This window comes from Ixodes scapularis, unplaced genomic scaffold (assembly GCF_016920785.2).
Source record: "Ixodes scapularis isolate PalLabHiFi unplaced genomic scaffold, ASM1692078v2 ptg001639l_1__unscaffolded, whole genome shotgun sequence".
NCBI lineage: Eukaryota > Metazoa > Arthropoda > Arachnida > Ixodida > Ixodidae > Ixodes > Ixodes scapularis.
The window spans coordinates 345,815-364,059 of NW_024610181.1; positions in this window are offsets into that span (position 1 = coordinate 345,815).

Consider the following 18,245-nt stretch of genomic DNA (forward strand, 5'->3'; position numbering starts at 1 on the left):
AGCCGGAGGGTAGCTGCCAATGCTGAACAATTCAGGGTATAACTTAGGAATGTCTTCAGCTGCAGTAATAAGCTGCAGCTGAGTACCTAGGGGATTGCAGGCCAAACATCTGCGGTCAGCCGTCTTTTCGACTGTGACTTTATCATCCCAGTTTTTTTTTTTTTTTTTTTTTTCTTTTTTTTTGAATGATGCGCGTCAGCAAAGGCGCCCGTGGGAGCAGTCAAGTTACAGCTCTAACCAGAACCAGGCGGTCCGCTTCACGGATGCCGAGGAGCAGTCGGGAGGTTCAGGACAAGAAACAAAAAACGAATAAAGGAGGGTGGTCAGTCTCACCCGAAGATGCCAAACGAGACTGTGTACTTATCTTCGAGCCTCTTACATATCACCGTTGATGTTGATGATCGATATTGAGGCGCCGCTATCAAGAAGGGCACGCGTCTTACGACCATCAATATCAACGGTGATATGTAAGAGGCTCGAAGATAAGTACACAGTCTCGTTTGGCATCTTCGGGTGAGACTGACCACCCTCCTTTATTCGTTTTTTGTTTCTTGTCCTGAACCTCCCGACTGCTCCTCGGCATCCGTGAAGCGGACCGCCTGGTTCTGGTTAGAGCTGTAACTTGACTGCTCCCACGGGCGCCTTTGCTGACGCGCATCATTTGGTTTTGTATGCTGCGTTACAGCGTTGTGTTGAAGATTTCTATCTATGGCATGGCTGGAGTTTGGCGTCATCGACGCGACAGCTCGAGGTGGAAAACTTCTTTCAATGGGGTTGCTGGAGATGTTGATGTCTTGCAAGCTCTGAAGCAAGTCTTCGACGGATTTGAGATTTCGAGCTTGTACTTGTTTTTGGATTTCACGTGGAAGTCCATGAAGTATCAATGATATTATTGCCGACTCTGGCAGGTGGGGTTCGGCAAGTTGAAGCAGCTTTCTCTTCTCAAAAAAATATTCGAGGATCAGACCTGTCTTGTACTTGTAGAAGATAGCTTGATCCCATCTATCTACGGGATTCCTCTTGAAACTGGTGAGAAAACTTGCCTTCCAATCATTCCAGCTTTCTTCCGGGTGGTCCACTAGGCGAAGTTCAAACCACTTCTTTGCGACGCCCGTCAGAAAGAGGCGCATGTTCTTGATGCGGTCCTGCTCTGAGTTCCAGAAATTCTTCTCTGAAGCATACTCATAGAAGTCAAACCATCCCTCCGGACTCGATGAATATCCGTCAAACATGTCTGGCTTCACGGCTTCAAATCTAGGTTTCTCCTTTTCTTTCATGGAGGATACGATGGCCTGCATCAGCTCATTTTGCTGGGTTATCTGCTGTTGCTGTAGCTGCAGGGCTTGTAGCATCATTGCCGTGCTCGAGGTAGATACCGAAGTCTCTTCCGATAATCTCCGACATGGCTGTAGTACCATTTCTTCAAAAACTGACAGTTGCAGGTTTACCTTGACGGATCTGGAGCTGAGAAGTTCCGTGGTTGACTTCTTTGCCCTCTGTGTGACCAGCTCAACCAACTCTGGTGTACTGATACGTCGAGGAAGATCTGTCGTGGCATCATCTTGAACGTTGTAACTCAAAAATACAATTTCTTTAGTAGAGCTTGGATCTATGTTGAAGGTTACCCACATTTTGCTGATCCTGTCGGCTGCGCCAAATTTGTAGGGGTCTACAAATTATTGCCACACTGGGGAAGCTTATCAGACTTGTTTATTCTATCTTACTTCTTCTTTCTTCTCCCCCCAGTTCTAATCGTTGTCGTCTTCTTTCATCCCCAGGCTCACTTCATATGTCATGCAGCATACGATAGTCATACCGAGCCATTATTTCATAAATTTAATATAGTGCAAATTCCAAATCACTATAGTTATAAACTTGCACTTTCCTACAAAAGGTCTTTTAGACAGAGCGAAAATATGTATCTATCAATTTCCCAACTTGCACTTAGACAAGCAAATTATCCAACTCGTAATGCTGAGATATGGATAGTGCCACAATCAAGAACAAACTATGGGGATCAGATGTTAAAATGTACCCTCCCCCGTCTTCTTAATCGTTTTTATGAACTTGATATAGATATCTTCAGCATGTCCGACAAACAAATATGTTCACTTTTTGTCTAATGGTTACTCCCATGTAAGAAAAAAAAAAGTTCAGTATAACACGATTGTATGCGTTTTGCGCGTGTTGTTATTTTTTTTACATACTTTTTCGTTTCTTTTTCTCCCCCTTTTTGTTTACATTCTCTGTTTCGCAATATAGATGATGTTGTCTTTTCCATGCTATAATGAATATGTCAAATGCTAGTGTCTTTACGTTTATGTTTGTTCTTCCCTGGGCTGCTATGGGGGGCAGAGGCTAGTCAAGCAGCGTGTCAGTTGCTTTTTTCTCTGCCTCCTTTCTCTGTTTCAGGGATCAATAAAGAATTCGAATTTGAATTTAAAGAATTTGCTTGAAGAGTTCAAGCGGTCTCCGCACAGCCCACAGTGCAGTGGAGGCCCGGTAACTTGTCTTCTACCCGGACCTAGACTGAACTCACCAAATGCTGCTTCGGTGCGCGTTGTGAGGATGCACCCAAGTTCGTAAAAATGAGAAGTCCGCACCAGTCCTCGCCTACCCCACAAAAAGAACAACACAATCAGAAATACCGTGAACCGGAATGGGGGACACACACGAAGAAAAAGAGACGGGATATTTGTAAGGATCTTAGATAATGGTGTTCTAGTGTGGAACTCCAAGTGTTCTTACTGTTCTGCTTCTGTATTATGTTATTTTACTGTATGATCATATCTCCCGGGCTTCACAATGCAGCTGTCTTTGTTAATTTTTTATTTCTTAAAACCTATTCGTCTTTCTCCGAGAAACCGCTTTCAGGACTTTTTTTAACCATTGTCTCTTATCTTCCCAACAGCTGTCTAACTTGGGTTTATATTAAAGGGATACTGAATCGAAACTTAAAATACACAGGAAACAGCTAGAGATAAGTCAAATGGAATCAGATTAACCTGTGATTGATAATCGCATAGTCATATTTCAAGCGGATGGCTGTATTTTTCGTTCTAAATGCCTGGATTTCGGCGAGCGCTTCAATATCAGCCGTCGAAGAGCGCGATGCATCTCGGGAGATCCGGCACGGTCTTGACGTCCTCATGCCTCGGAGGGCCAAGCGTACCGTAGTTACGAGTCTTGCCACTTGGTGGCGTCAGCGTGTTACAATCTCGCACAGTCGGAGTACCCGAGGGCTGTAGTAGCATATTGCGGAGCCGACGGAGCGGCTTCGAGTGAAATGGTCGCCGACCAACGCGACGAGAGCGGTGGGTAGATGACATTAATAAGGACGAAGATGCCGCCACGCCGCTACATCACCAGGCCATGATGGCCGAGAAGCGATTCTGCCTAGAGTCGTATTTGTACCACACGTCTGTCTTGTCTTCGTCGTCCGCAACAGGTAAGAGAGCTTATTCACAAAACGATCTTACAGCAAAACCTAAGAAAAGTGCCGTTTTCACGAAGCGAAAGTATCGCAAGTTTTTCGCACCATGAGACCCTACGACTACGCCTACGACAGCTACAAAGCTTTACGCACTTTTTATGATCAAATTTACATCGCCGGCTACATCGCTCGCTTGCGTCGTCGCCACGACCAACGTGCATTTCTATGTGCTCTCTGTGCACGTCCCAACGAAAGAAAAGAAAAAAAAAAGTAATTGAAACTGAACGCCGCGGCGGAGACAAACGCTAGAACCACGGATACCTGAAAAAGCTGCAACGGCAAGGACCCACCGACCAAGCGACCACCAAATACGATAGGCTTAGCAAAACACTTCGACGATACGGGGCAAGACCATCTGCACACGATCGGCTGGTTTGATGAATGGAATACGCCCACGCGACCTCTGTGGACCCTCCTCGTATGAATAGTATGAACCCTGACCTCTAATTTGGGGTAAGAAGGTCGGTCTTTCCCCTCGTCGTACCTAGCTTGTTTTCAGATGCAGCGGTGACGAACGATCTCACCGAGAAGGGACACTCTCCTCGACTCATTCTTCTTTTTTTTTGTGTGTGTTATAGAGCTCAAATAAATGCCATATGAATTGCCCTCGCAACTTGGTTACGTACACTTTTTTTAGATGTCCATTTTATTTCGACATGATACGTTAGAGGAGTTTTGGGAAGCGACTCAATGCCGGTCCAGTCCTTCTTTGCCGAGCGTCTCGTCAGTATCGAGTTGCGATTGTCTAGAGGCCCAGCGGTTCATAAAATCGGTTGTAAAAGACCGTTCCCGAAGCGGTTACCAAGAACGCAATGCCAGTGCGAACAGGTATTTACGTGGATCTTGCTGACACTATTTTACTTCAAACGTATCTTCCTGGACGTTGGCTCCCTCCCGCATCCCCGAAAAGCGCCGCAGGGATTTGTTTACATGCGCGCCGCTTTGCAGAGCCGTACGGGCCGTCGCCTTTCAGCCACCACGGTAGTTGTGTTGACTTAGCGATCGAGTTCGTTATCAGTTGCGGTCGACGAAGGCAGCCATCTCGTGATCAGAAAAGGTGGGCATGCGGGCCCGTTTAAACAGACATTTCGTAGCGTGAATATTGCATCGCACGTACACAATCTCCAAACCACCCCAAAGAAGCGTTGCCGGAAAGACCACCCGGTACTAACACGAACGGTGGCCAACTCTGCTATTGCTTTCTCCACCAAAGCGCCTCGGTACTACGTTCAGGCCTAAGTAATGCCTATGAGTGTCCGTACTTCCCGTTGTGGCGCTGCCCTTACGGGCATGTTGTCGTCACGACTTCCATCGAAGCTTCACAGACATCCGTGAGGTGGTTTTTGGTTCTCGTTTTATTCAGTTTAAAATTCGTTTTCTCGCGTTATCCTACGGAATATTGGTATCGGTGAAGTCATATTTTAACCCTCTTTATGTTCAAGCAAAGACATGGGCTCTAAAATTTGGTTTCAGTACCCCTTTAACGGTAATTGGTTTAGGGTTCGTGGGTGAATCATCCACCTACCGCCGCCACCTCTTTCCGCAAGGTGGGATTGCGTTCATCTGCTGGACAAAACAAATTCAAAGAAAACTATGTACATATTATTTGAAGTTCGTTTGGTTATAAAGTCACCTTCCCAAGGATCTATGCCCACTCGTTGTGGGTTCTCTGCAAGATCAGCTACCGGATGTCCCAGATGGAAGAGGAACTTTCCTACATCGGCATGTGTCTCAGGTACAAGTTTGTGGACCCTGAGCGCTTTCATCACCTGGAGGCACTGCAAGTTGGATGGCATCGGAAGAGGAAGATCCTCAACGACTACCGAAACTGCACCAGAGATCATCTACGAACTGTGAGTCAACTCACGGATCAGTTGTGGACCGCTTTTATTGGAGAACATTTTCAAGCTTTGACTTTATATACCGCTTATGGCGTGAATGTCCAACGACACTAATGTCCAACGAGCCTGAATGTCCAATCGGTCACGTGACGGACGAGACGGAATGCACAACGAGACGAAAGATCCAATCGAGACGGAATGTCCATCGAGTCTAAATGTCCAACGAGACGAAAGGTCCAATCGAGACCGAATGTCTAACGTGCCTGAATGTCCAACGAGACGAAAGATCCAATCGAGACGGAATGTCCATCGAGTCTGAATGTCCAACGAGACGAAGGGTCCAATCGAGACCGAATGTCCAACGTGCCTGAATGTCCAACGAGACGAAAGATCCAACCGAGACGGAATGTCCATCGAGTCTAAATGTCCAACGAGACGAAAGGTTTGATTGATTGGAGTTTTATGGCGCGAGAGCAACTAGGCCAAAATGCGCCAGGTGCATACACTATTGCAGGAAAAGGGTTAGGGAGAAGACAGAGCTATAGTAGCTGGTGATGCAATAAAAGTATGAACATGAATCGTGTAAAAGATATGGATATGAATTTCAGGTAAATATAAAGGGTATAATCAATAAGGAATTATCTGAAAATAAAAAAACACACGGTGAAAAAGGAGGGGTAATAACAGGTGTAGATAGCCTGTTATTTTAAGAAATTCCAAAACTTTACTGAAAGGTACAAGAGGTTCATTTCCTAGCAAAAATTTGGGATGAAATGGCAAATGGGATCTAAAAATAGCGGAAAAACATACTCGTCGTTTTTGATCCAAGTACCTACAGTGCCACAGAATATGTAGGGCGGTCAATGTTTTGCCACAATGCTCACAGCGCGGGGTATCATCATTACAAAGTAAATATAGATGCGTTAAACGAGTGTGCCCAATACGCAAGCGGCACATCAAGACCTCGTGGAACCGGTTCCTCTGGTGGGCACTCTCCCATAATCCTAAAGAAGGTTTGATATTATGTAGTTTATTGTCTGTTTCTTAATTCCATTCTAACTCCCAAAGTTCGTAAATTGATTTTTTAATAACTGGTTTAAAATCCTCATAAGGTAGGCCGACCGATGCTTTTCGGCCACCATTAACAGAGGCAGCCAATCTATCTGCTGCCTCATTACCTTGAATACCTACATGGCTTGGCACCTAGCATAATTTTATATCAAGGCCAAGTAGGAGAGCGCGATTCATTTGGACACGCGCTTGTCGAACGAGGCGATTCTTCGTAACGGTAAGAGAACATACAGCCAGTAGAGCACTCTGGGAATCTACGAACAAAATAGCCTTCCTCACACGGTCTTCTAAGATGTGTTCAAGCGCCATGAGCACAGCGTAAAGCTCAGCAGTGAAAATACTTGCAACACTGTCAATACGCCTCGCTCTACTAAAGTGTTCTGAATAAACAGCGGAACCTACGAAAGACGAGCTTTTGGCCCCGTCAGTAAAAAATTGCACATAATCTTGATATTTCTCTTGTAATGCAAGAAATTCCTTGTGAAGAACCTGACGGTTAACTGACCTTTTGTTATATTTTGTAAGCGACCAGTCACATGACAATCCTACTGCCTTCCAAGGGGCAACAGTTTGTGTTTCCTTAATAAGTCACTTTCAGGAAGAGCCAGCTGCAGGGAGGCAGAAATGCTCTGAAGCCGAAAGCTTAATGGGCGTATTATGCTAGGCTTGTTTTCAAAAAGCCGTAAAAACATGGAGGTGTGAACCGAGTTGTTTGATGAATGCATAGGATCAGATTTCACTTTGTACCCATAACACAAGCTAAGATATTGTCTGCGCTTCTCTAGTGACATTTGATGTGTATCTACATACAGGCTCAAAACAGGCGATGTCCGAAATGCTCCTATGGCAAGTCAAAGGCCAAGGTGATGGACCGGATCCAGCATTTTTAAAACAGATTTCCATGCTGATCCGTACACAATTGCACCATAGTCCAGACGGGAACGGACCAGTGAGTTGTACAATCGAATGAGACATCGCCTGTCAGACCCCCAGGATGTGTGTGAAAGTACTTTGAGAATGTTAGACGACCGCAAGCATTTCTGCTTCAGCTCCTTGACGTGAGCCAGAAAGGTAAGTTTCTTGTCGAAAATAACCCCTAAAAATTTGTGCTCGTATTTTACAGGTATTGCAGCGCTATCAAACTGCAAACAAGAATCAAGCAACAGGCCACGAGATATAGAAAAGGGCACACATACTGTTTTTTCAGATGAAAACTTAAAGCCATTTTCATCGGCCCAATTACTCATTTTGTTTATTTAGAGATGAAGCTGGCGCTCGCAACTTGAGAGATTGCAGGACGAAAAGAAAATCCGCACATTATCTACATATAATGAATATGAAACTGATGGAGGTATCACTGCAGCAAGGCTGTTTATCTTCACCACAAACAAAGTGACGCTCAATACAGCCCCTTGAGGGATGCCATTTTCCTGAGGAAAAACATCTGAAAGTGTGGAACCAAATCTAACCTGAAAAGTTCGGTTAGTCAAAAACTCCCTTATGCAGCGCAACATGCGACCACGGACACCATGTGTGTATAAGTCCTTTAGAATCCCGTAACACCAAGTAGTATCATATGCTTTCTCTAGGTCAAAAAATACCGAAACGCAGTGCTGTCGATGAACAAATGCTTCACGTATGAAAATTTCCAGGCGAACAAGATGATCCAATGTTGATCGCCCCATTCTAAACCCACACTGATTGGGATCTAAAATTCCCTTAGTCTCTAAAAAGTGTACTAATCGTCTATTTATTAGTTTTTCATAAGTTTTTCCAAGGTAACTGGTCATTGCAATGGGACGATAACTTGCTGGTAGAGTAGAGTCTTTACCGGGTTTTAGGAGAGGAATTATATGTGCCCGCTTCCAGCACTGAGGAAAGGCAGAAGCCATCCACAAATGATTAAAAAAGGTTAACAAACGGTCTAGAGATTCAGGAGACAAGTGCCGCAACATTTCATAGTGGATTTTGTCAGGACCAGGTGCCGACTGCTTTTTTGACCCAAGGGCCACCTCGAGTTCGCACATTGTGAAAGGCTGGTTGTATACAAGAGTGTCTGATCCTGACATAGCAATTGACTGCTTTTCTGCTACAGCTTTGAACTTCTTAAATTTTGCCGAATAATTATATGAGCTAGACACTTCACAAAAATGTTCCGCAAGAACATTTGCCTGGCCTTTCAAGGTTGGCGAAGCCGAGGGAAAAAGAGGCGTTCTAAAAGAGAGGTAGTTACCCCGAATTTTCCTCATTCGGTCCCACACCTCCTTAGTAGTGACAAAACTGTTCACCTTGGAAACAGATTTCATCCATGAGCTTTTCTTAGCTCGTTTCCTTGTCCAACGAGCCTTTGCTTTACATTTTTTAAACTCTATCTTGTTCCAGACCGTTGGGTAGCGGCAGAAAGTGCCCAAGGCCCTGTTATGACGTTTAAGCGTAACAGAACAGTCTTTGGTTCACCAAGGCTTGCAGCGCTTAGGGAGATTTTCAGATGTTTGTGGAATAGAGGCAGAAGCAGCATTTATGATACGGTCAGTAACGTACAAGGTGGCATTTTCCGGAGTCATAGCTAAAAGTTCAGCTGGGTGAAGCACTGCTTCGAATGCAAAAAGAGCCCAGTCAGCTTTGTCTAATTTCCACCTGGGGATACGTGTTGAAAGTGATGGAGGTGCTACAGTACTTTCTAAAAAAAAACAGGAAAATGGTCGCTCCCAAAAGGGTTATCTAAAACCTTCCAAAAAAAACAGGGAAATAAAGTTGGGGATGAAAGAGACAAATCGATGGAAGTGAAAGTATTATGAGCTGCACTAAAAAATGTAGGATCATGTCCATTTAAAAGGCAAAGGCCGGATGACAATAAAAATCTCTCAATGACACCACCACGGGAGTCTTGGCGAGCACTACCCCACATGGGGTGGTGGGCGTTAAAATCCCCAAAGATTAAAAAAGGTTGCGGAAGTTGCGCTACAAGTCCATGCAGGTCATGTAAATGCAGTGGAATATTTGGTGGCAAGTAAAGTGGAACAAGCGTAATAAGGCGGTCAAGAAGAATACGAAATGCCACTGCTTCTAGAGAGGTTGTGAGAGGAACAGAAGTACAGGCAATACCACTCTGCACAACCACAGCTACTCCACCAGAGGAGTTGCTATGGGATGCACGGTCCTTTCTAAAAACCTGACGACGACGTAGAACATTTGTTTGTGTGTCCTTGAGATGAGGCTCCTGTAGGCATATAGAGACAGGTCGAAGCTCATCAAGAAAAACATTTATGTCATCAATATTAGAAAAAAGGCCGCGACAATTCCACTGCATGATACTATACTTTGGCATCTAGAGAGGAAAAATGTATATATACAAAAATAGATTTAAAAGGGATTTTAAGGTTTAAAATCTATCTTAACACGTGGCGTGTTCTGTTTTTAGAGCGCAGCTCTTAGGGGCCCGTTCCCGGCTAGAACGGCGTCGGCGTAACCAAGGTCACCCCAAGGTCACGCCACCCCAAGGTCATCACAAGGTCACGTGACCCCAAGGTCACGTGACTCCCAGAGGTCACGTGACCCCTCCTCCAGGGTTACGTGACTTCCAAGGTCACGTGACACCCAAAGTCACGTGCCCCCTCCGTAGTCACGTGACACCCCCCCCCCCCGAGGTCACGTGACCACCCCGAGGGTCACGTGACCCCCCCCCCCCGGAGAGGTCACGTGACCTCCCCGATGACGTCATCGTCACTGATGACATCACCGGCATCCGCATCGTCATCATCACTGATGACGTCATCAGTGACGTCACTGATGACCTCACCGGCATTCGCATCGTCATCATTACTGATGACGTCATCAGTGACGTCACTGACGTCACCGGCATCCGCATCGTCATCGTCATCATCACAGATGACGTCATCGGTGACGTCACTGATGGCGTCACCGACATCCGCATCGTCATCGTCATCATCGCTGATGACGTCATCGGAGTCCGCATCGTCATCGTCACTGATGACGTCATCAGTGACGTCACTGGTGACATCATCGGCATCGTCACGTGACCCCTTAGTCACGTGACCCCCTAAGGTCACGTGACCCCCCCAGGTCACTTCACCCCCCCCAGTACCCTTCCCTCCTCCTCCTCAAGAGCTGCGCTCTAATTCGGTGTTAGAGGGAGTTGTAAACGGCATTCACTTTTTAGGATGGTCTTTCTGCCTCCAAGTGGGCTCACTGACGACAGAAAGGGAGGACTCTGATCCTGAGAGGGGAGCATCCTCCTCGGACCTGGGCCCACTTTCGTCCATGGGCTCGTCTGTTGCCGCCGGCAGTTGACCCTTGGAGGTCGACTGCTTCGGCGGCTCCCCGGGCTTCCTCTGGGGAGCAGAGGAGCGAGGGGGGAGGCCTCGGCCCTTAGGGGCCAAAGCGCCAGGTGGAGCAGCGGGGGGTCAGCCCCTGCCCTGAGGTAAATGCAGAAGAGGCAGCATCCACCTTACGGTTCGAAAGCGGTGTCACTGGCATTGCTCCCGAGGAAGAAGGAGACCTCGACGGGAGGCGCAGACTGTCCGTTGACGTCTGCGTTCCCGTCGAAACCATTGGCCGTACCGGTCCCCTGCGTACGGCCTCGGCATAAAAGTCTTTGGAAACAAAGGCGAAACGCTTCTCTGCATCAGCGTATGAAATATTTTCAGTAACCTTCAAGGTGAGGATTTCTTTTTCCTGTTTCCATAATGGGCAGGATCGGGAGTACGCTGGGTGCTTACCGCTACAGTTAGCACAGTGGAGCTCATTCTCGCACACATCAGCGACGTGCTCCTTGCTAGAACACTTGGCACAAGTGTCACTTCTTCAACAGTTCCGTGACCCATGGCCAAACCGATGGCATTTAAAACACCGCTGAGGGTTTGGCACATAGGGGCGGACGCGGCACTGGAGATATCCTGCCTTCACAACTTCAGGAAGTGTAGTTGACTCAAATGTGAGGATGATGTGTTTATTCTTGCATTAAACACCATCGCGGCGAAGGGTAATACGCCGAGCAGCGATTACTCCCTGTGTAGAAAGGCCCTCAACTACTTCGGTTTCTGTACACTCGAGCAGGTCGTCTTCCGAGATCACCCCTTGAATTGTATTAAGTGTTCTATGAGGTGTGACAGTGACTTTGTAATCAGTCACGCAGTTTAGTGCTAATAGTGAATCACTTTGTTGCTTACTGTGTATCTCCACTAGGAGATCAGCAGATGCAATCTTTTTAGAGCGCAGCTCTTAGGGGCCCGTTTCCAGCCAGGCGTCGGCGTCGGCGTCGCCGTCGGCGTAACCGGGGGCGGGGGTCACGTGACCCCCCCCCCCCGAGCCCCCCGAGGTCACGTGACCCCCCCAGGTCATGTGACCACCCCCCCTCCCAAGATCACGTGAACCCCCCCCCCCCGAAGTCACGTGATCCCCCGAGGTCACGTGACCCCCCCCCTACCCCGAGGTCACGTGACCCCCCTCCCCCGAGATAACGTGACCCCCCCGGGGTCACGTGACTACCCGCAGGTGACGTGACCCCCCCAGTACCTTTCCCTACTCCTCCTCAAGAGCTGCGCTCCAATTCGGCGTTACAGGGGCGTTTAGACTCGATGGACGGAATGTCCATCGAGTCTAAATGTCCAACGAGACGAAAGGTCCAATCGAGACCGAATGTCCAATGTGCCTGAATGTCCAACGAGATGAAAGATTCAATCGAGACGGAATGTCCATCGAGTCTGAATGTCCAACGAGACGAAAGGCCCAATCGAGACCGAATATCCAACGTGCCTGAATGTCCAACGAGACGAAAGATCCAACCGAGACGGAATGTCCATCGAGTCTGAATGTCCAACGAGTCTAAGTATCCAACGGATATGCAATGAACGTTGCATAGGGGTTAGAAGAGCAGTGAAAAATGCGTTCGATGGAATAGGGAACCGGACTTTCCGATGCGGAGATCTCAGTAAGTGGTCGTTTCCGTACGCGGTCGCTTCGGTACGCGGTCGTTTTAGTACGCGGTCGTTTTGGTACGTGGTCGTTTCGGTACTGGGCTTTTCGGTACGGGGCTTTTCGATGCACGGCTAGTTTTGTGTGCCGCTGTGCCTGTCCCGCTGACGTTGCCTTTGTAAAGCCCCCCAGATAAAATTGTTCTTGTGTATTTTGTAAACTTCATGACCCCCCCCCCCCCAAAAAAAAAAAAACAGTACATTTATTGTTCGTTGCATATATATAAATATAAAAATAATTTTTATAATTAAACCAATGACGTGGAAAAGGTCACACATGCTACAAGATCAAAGACCGAACTCGTTGACCATTCACAATCGATCACGCGTTTGATTCTAAAAGGTCATAACTTTGCCGCGGAAACAGATGTGGGGTCCACGAGAGCTCTTAGAGTCGTTAATTGTGCTTATCCCCAGCCACAGTCTTCTTTCCGTATTGTACGGGTTGCTGTATTTTCCTTATTGGTGTCCCTAGTCGCGCAAAGATGATGTCCCCCGCATGGGAGAGAAATGCCTGATTAAATTGTTAGTATCATTGTTAGGTCAAGTCGGTGAGTATGTGCAATTACACTAGATTGTCGATTTTTTTTTTTTTCACAAAGCGAAGGTGAATGCTTTAGACATTTCTGAATGGACTTCTCGGTCCCCAGAAACAAAAATTCGTTCCTCATATCAAAATCAGTGATAAAATACCACAGGTAATGTCCTAAAGTGGTGAGCTTTTGTCCGCTGATTGTCCGGAGAATGCGGTACATTGACGCTTATCACGACGATTAGTTTCGCACGCTTCGGCCACCAAAGCGATTGCTGTCGCAGTGAACCATACGTTAAGCAACAAGTAGGTAATTTTAATAATGAATACAATACTTTTAAGGATTGGCTTCCGTCGTTTCTGCTCTGCCTTTCCTGCTCAGGTGGCATGCAGCAATCGCACGGATACGCGCCCAGGTAGCATACCGAGGCTGCGAGCGGATTTCAACTGGTTGTAACGCTTTCACAGAGCTAAAGCGACAGTGCGACCGCGATTTATTCATATGCGCACATTTCAAGTGCACATATGACCACAGGATCAGGAGGTCAACACCTCGCTAGCTCTTTCCAGACCCATTATACTAGAGTCGCGAGTGAACTTATTCATGTAGAACCCGACTTTTATAATTATAACGACCCGGGTACGAGTCACAACCGAACTCTTTCTGAGAGCTGCATTTGTCATCCTTTCTCTTTTGGAAATAGGGCATCATTGTTCACCCCCACTGTCTCCGGCTATCTACATACTACCATAATCAACTCTTTTCGACAGCTCGACAAACGGGCACTTTTGCTCCATTGTCCATTCTACGGATTGGCCTTAGGCGAATAGTCCTATTCGACCAAGTTCTTCTTCCATGTTTTTTTCAGAGACCATTCGAATTTCGACAGATTGGCCGGATTCACGGAGCAATACGCTTACCCTACAAAACAGATAGCCACGTGGAACGATCTTTTGTTATATTCCCACAGGATGCAGGCTACTGGTACATCCCGGTGTGAACCTTCTGCTGCACGCCGAGATGGATGCGTTCGCGTCCTTTATCAGCAGTCAAGCTCCCACGTACCAATACGTCATCAACTACCTCGACAGGATCGCGAGCTTCGAAGTGCTTCCAGAAGCAAGTTAAATTAGATGGGCTTCTGGGGCTACTATGCATGTCCCATGCAGAACAATTGCGCACTGCGTGATACCAATACTCTCGCTCTATTATGTACAATACGAACCTACTGGCAGGGAATGCATGCATATGTAAACTACTGGCAGCTGCAATCTACAGTGAGTAGTTGTCTGTTCCAAAGATACAGGAACAAAAATACAAATTTGGCGAATTCACGCAATTGTTCTGCATTTACTCATGAACTCTCATGTCACACCCCCAGCCGTGCACCCCTGTGCGTTTATGGGCGCGTTAGATGTAGATTTTATATTTAAAAGACAATATAGCTATTTTTTTTATTAGTGGGAAATTACGCTTGTGGAACTGCTGATGTCTCGCCCCAACAGCTCCCAAAGTTAATTTCAAAAATTTTAAATATCGACTCTGCGCATAGTCAGTGGCGCTGGCGGGAGGTCGTGTGTTCACAAATCGGGTCTCCGTTCATAGCTTATCTATTGATTGAAACGGGCAGGGATTAGGACTGAACTATAAATTTCTGGGATCTGAAGCGCCGCTTTCATAGACGTCCTCAACTGCGATGCACTAGAACACTCGGACACTGCATCCCTACTACATATTTCAAATTGGTTGACCTATGTCATCGAAACATTCGAAACGTTCGAACTGTCCAAATCAAAGGAGCGTTTGGCGTCGTACAATGGACACCTTTAACCGATGGGTACGTAGCTGCGCATCGGCACTCAGCTAACTAACCATCATGCCTCCCTATAGATGAAATTAGAATATTTGTGTCTGCTCTATGCTTTTCAGTCGGTCTGTCAACGTCGGCTTCACTGGGGCGACATTTTAGTATGACAAAAATACGGCAATGCCTGCAGGAACGCGGATTAAATATGCACACAAGTCTGTATATTTAACAAGGCAACTTATTCTAGCACGTGACAGGCGAGACGGAATGTCCAACATGCCTGAATGTCCAACGAGACGAAAGGTCCAATCGAGACGGAATGTGCAATGAGCCTGAATGTCCATCAAGACAGAAGGTCCAACCGAGACGGAATGTCCAACGTGCCTGAATGTACAACATGCCTGCATACCCGTGATTGGATCTTCCGTCTTGTTGGACATTCAGGCTCGTTGGACATTTCGTCTCGTAATCTTTATATACTCAGTGGCAAGCTGTAAATTTGAAAGACTGTAATACAACTTTCCGGTCCTTGAGGCAGAAGATAAAAACAAGCAAGTCAGCGAAACCTGGGTTCATGTCAACGGTTACCGTGATGAAAACTGCGCTTGGCGTACAGCTCACCAACCCTTTGGCGTACAGCTCACCAAGTCAACTGAGAATTGATTAGCCAATGGTCCGAAGTTTTGCGTGAATGTTAAGCCCTTTTGCTTGGATATTTGTTCTGCAAGTAAACGTCATGTCTAACGCTGTGTCACAACCAGCTGAGAAAAGTGCTCTTGTGTCGACGGCTTTTAAGAGAATGTCGTCCTTAGTAGATGCTTCGTAGAGGACAGATGTTAGAAACTTTAGGATGATGAACCCCGGTTAAGAAGGGGTTGGAAGAGGAAGAGGTGAAGCTTCTTGAAACAGACAAATCGGGGCTGTTTGCTGTTCTGCCTTCCAATAAGTTTCAGGAGAAATGTAACCTGGCTGTTTCTGGGTTATTTCGTTCTTTTGATGGGGATCTGGGCCGACACAAGAGAGAAATAGTAAGAACGTTTAAGGACAGTGACTTTACGTCCTTGGCTGCCAGGCTGAATGGTAACTTGAAAGATACGCTTGCCATTAAGCATTTTTTTTTAAAGACCACAAGGTTGACCTTCCTCTGAGTAGTTATCAACGTAGATGGTACTTGGCAAAAAACTGTTTTCACGTTCTTTCAGAATGATCTATCTTGCTTAGATTTGAAGACCACGTTAGAATTAGGTTCTTCCACGGATTTGATATCAGATATTCAACCGTTTCTTGGTAAAGTTTCCACGATTTTTCTCTGGATATCAAGGATTTGTAGTATTTACTCCAAGCAGCCATTTTGCTTTCTAGGGTCCGCTCGTTTCTAGAGGAGTATTTAGTTCGATTTCAGCCCAGTCTTGTATAGAGATCAATGATTTTCTGAGGATACTTGAACTGTATCTAAAGTCGACCGTGGTAAACTATGATGAGCAAAAAAACATTCAACGTCAAGGCGTATGTATTGGTTAGGCTGTCGCCCCAGCCTTTTCAGAAATATACCTCCGAAGCTTAGATCTAAAACTGCATTAGCTGATCAAAGATTATCACCCGAGCTCAGTACTTGTGTCCGCGACTACGTGGATGACATTTTGTTCTGTGTCCGCGACTCAGCCCTTGCTCGTCACATTGAGAACACCGCGTAGAGGGAGGCACCGGAGTTGCAGTTTTCTATAGAAAAGCCAGCCAACAACGTACTTCAGTATTTAGACCTCCAGCTCAGATTGGTCCCCGGTTTAAGTTGGTCATATGGCAAAGAAAGGGCTAAACCAGTGCTTCCCTTTGATAGTTGCAATTCAAAACATGTCAATTCAAGATTGGTTCGAAACATGATTAACAATGTGGTTCAAAAGTCATATTGGCACTCCATTATAATGTCGATTAAAGTTGTGTTTTCCCGGCTAAATGTTGCAAAGTATCCTCAAGAATTTATTTCCAAGCAGCTTTCGTACATTGTTGCAAAAGACAAACAGATTAGGAAAATGCCCGTGCACAAAAAGTTTCTAGTCGTACCGTTTTTTCATAAAATTTCACACAATTTAAATTCAGTCGGTGATAAGTTTGGTTTACGCATGGCGTTTAGCACAGATAACAGTTATCACAGTTTGAAACGGTTAATTCCGTTCGCTTCCGGCCAAAAAGTTCTTTAAAAAAACACAGCTAGGGAAAAGTGTGCTACATGTATTTCCGGTATAGACTACAAGATCCCTTTTGATTGTGGATTGTGCTATATAGGTCAAATGAAGCGTTGCATTAATGATAGACTAGGTGAACATAAATGTTGTGTCAAAAACAAGGATCGATATTCCGAGGTATCCAAGCATATTCAAGAGTGTAGGAATTGCGTGCCTTTATGGAACTCTACAACCACACTTGTAACAAAAAAAACGACCACAAGCACCTGCTGAAAGAATCAATCGCAATAACGAAGCATGGGAATGCAGTGAACAAGCCACAGTAGCTCTTGACGAAGGCATGCAAGTGTGTAGTGGCGACTTTGGGGAGAACTTTTCCCGCATGATCAATCAGGGGAATGTATGTTCCTTTACGGGCATTCCCAACATGGAGCTTCTCAATGTTCTGGAGAAACTCGTGTCTGGAAAAATGATAAGATCAGCAAGAGGTACACTGCCAGCAAGGGATCGAGTAATCATGACCATGATGGCTTTGAAGCATGCTCTGACATTAGACTTCCTGTCACACATCAACGGGGTGGCTTCATCAACAGCAACCACCACTGTTAGAAGCACTGCAAATCTCTTCGCTGTATTTCTGAAGAATGCGATAACCTGGCCCTCAAAGGATGAAGTGCTGAAAAACCTGCTGGCATGCTTCCAGAAATTCCCCCACGTCCAAATTGTGCTGAATTGCACAGAGATTCCTGTAGGAATGCCGAAATGCCTTAAATCTCGTATCTGTACATACTATCACTACAAGAAAGGCCGCACTGTGAAGTATCTGGTGGGGGTTTCGCCTCGTGGCTTAATTATCTACATTAGTAGCGGCTAAGGGGGTCGAGCCTCAGGCAAGGCTATCCTTGACCAAAGTGGTTTAGTAGATCAGCTCTTGCCGGGGATAGACCGGATAATGGTAGACAAGGGGCTTCTCATTGACAGCACATGCGAAACAAGGCTAATAGCTGTGGTGAGGCCCCCATTCCTACATGCCAAGAAGCAGCTGTCGAAGGCCGAAGCTCTTGCCACTAAACACATAGCTGCGGCAAGGGTTCACGTTGAAAGGGTGATACAAAGGATCAAGCTGTTAAAGATTGCGTCGCAAAGGATGCCTTGGAATTTGGTACCAATTGCTGGTTATGTGCTGATTATTGCGTGTGGCTTGGCCAACTTGTCCGGACCGCTTCTGGCAGACGACAAGTTTTTGTAAACTTTCTGGCATCGAAAACTTTTGTTGGTACGTTTTTGTTTGTAGCTATAATGCATTTTTTCTTTGGATGTCTGC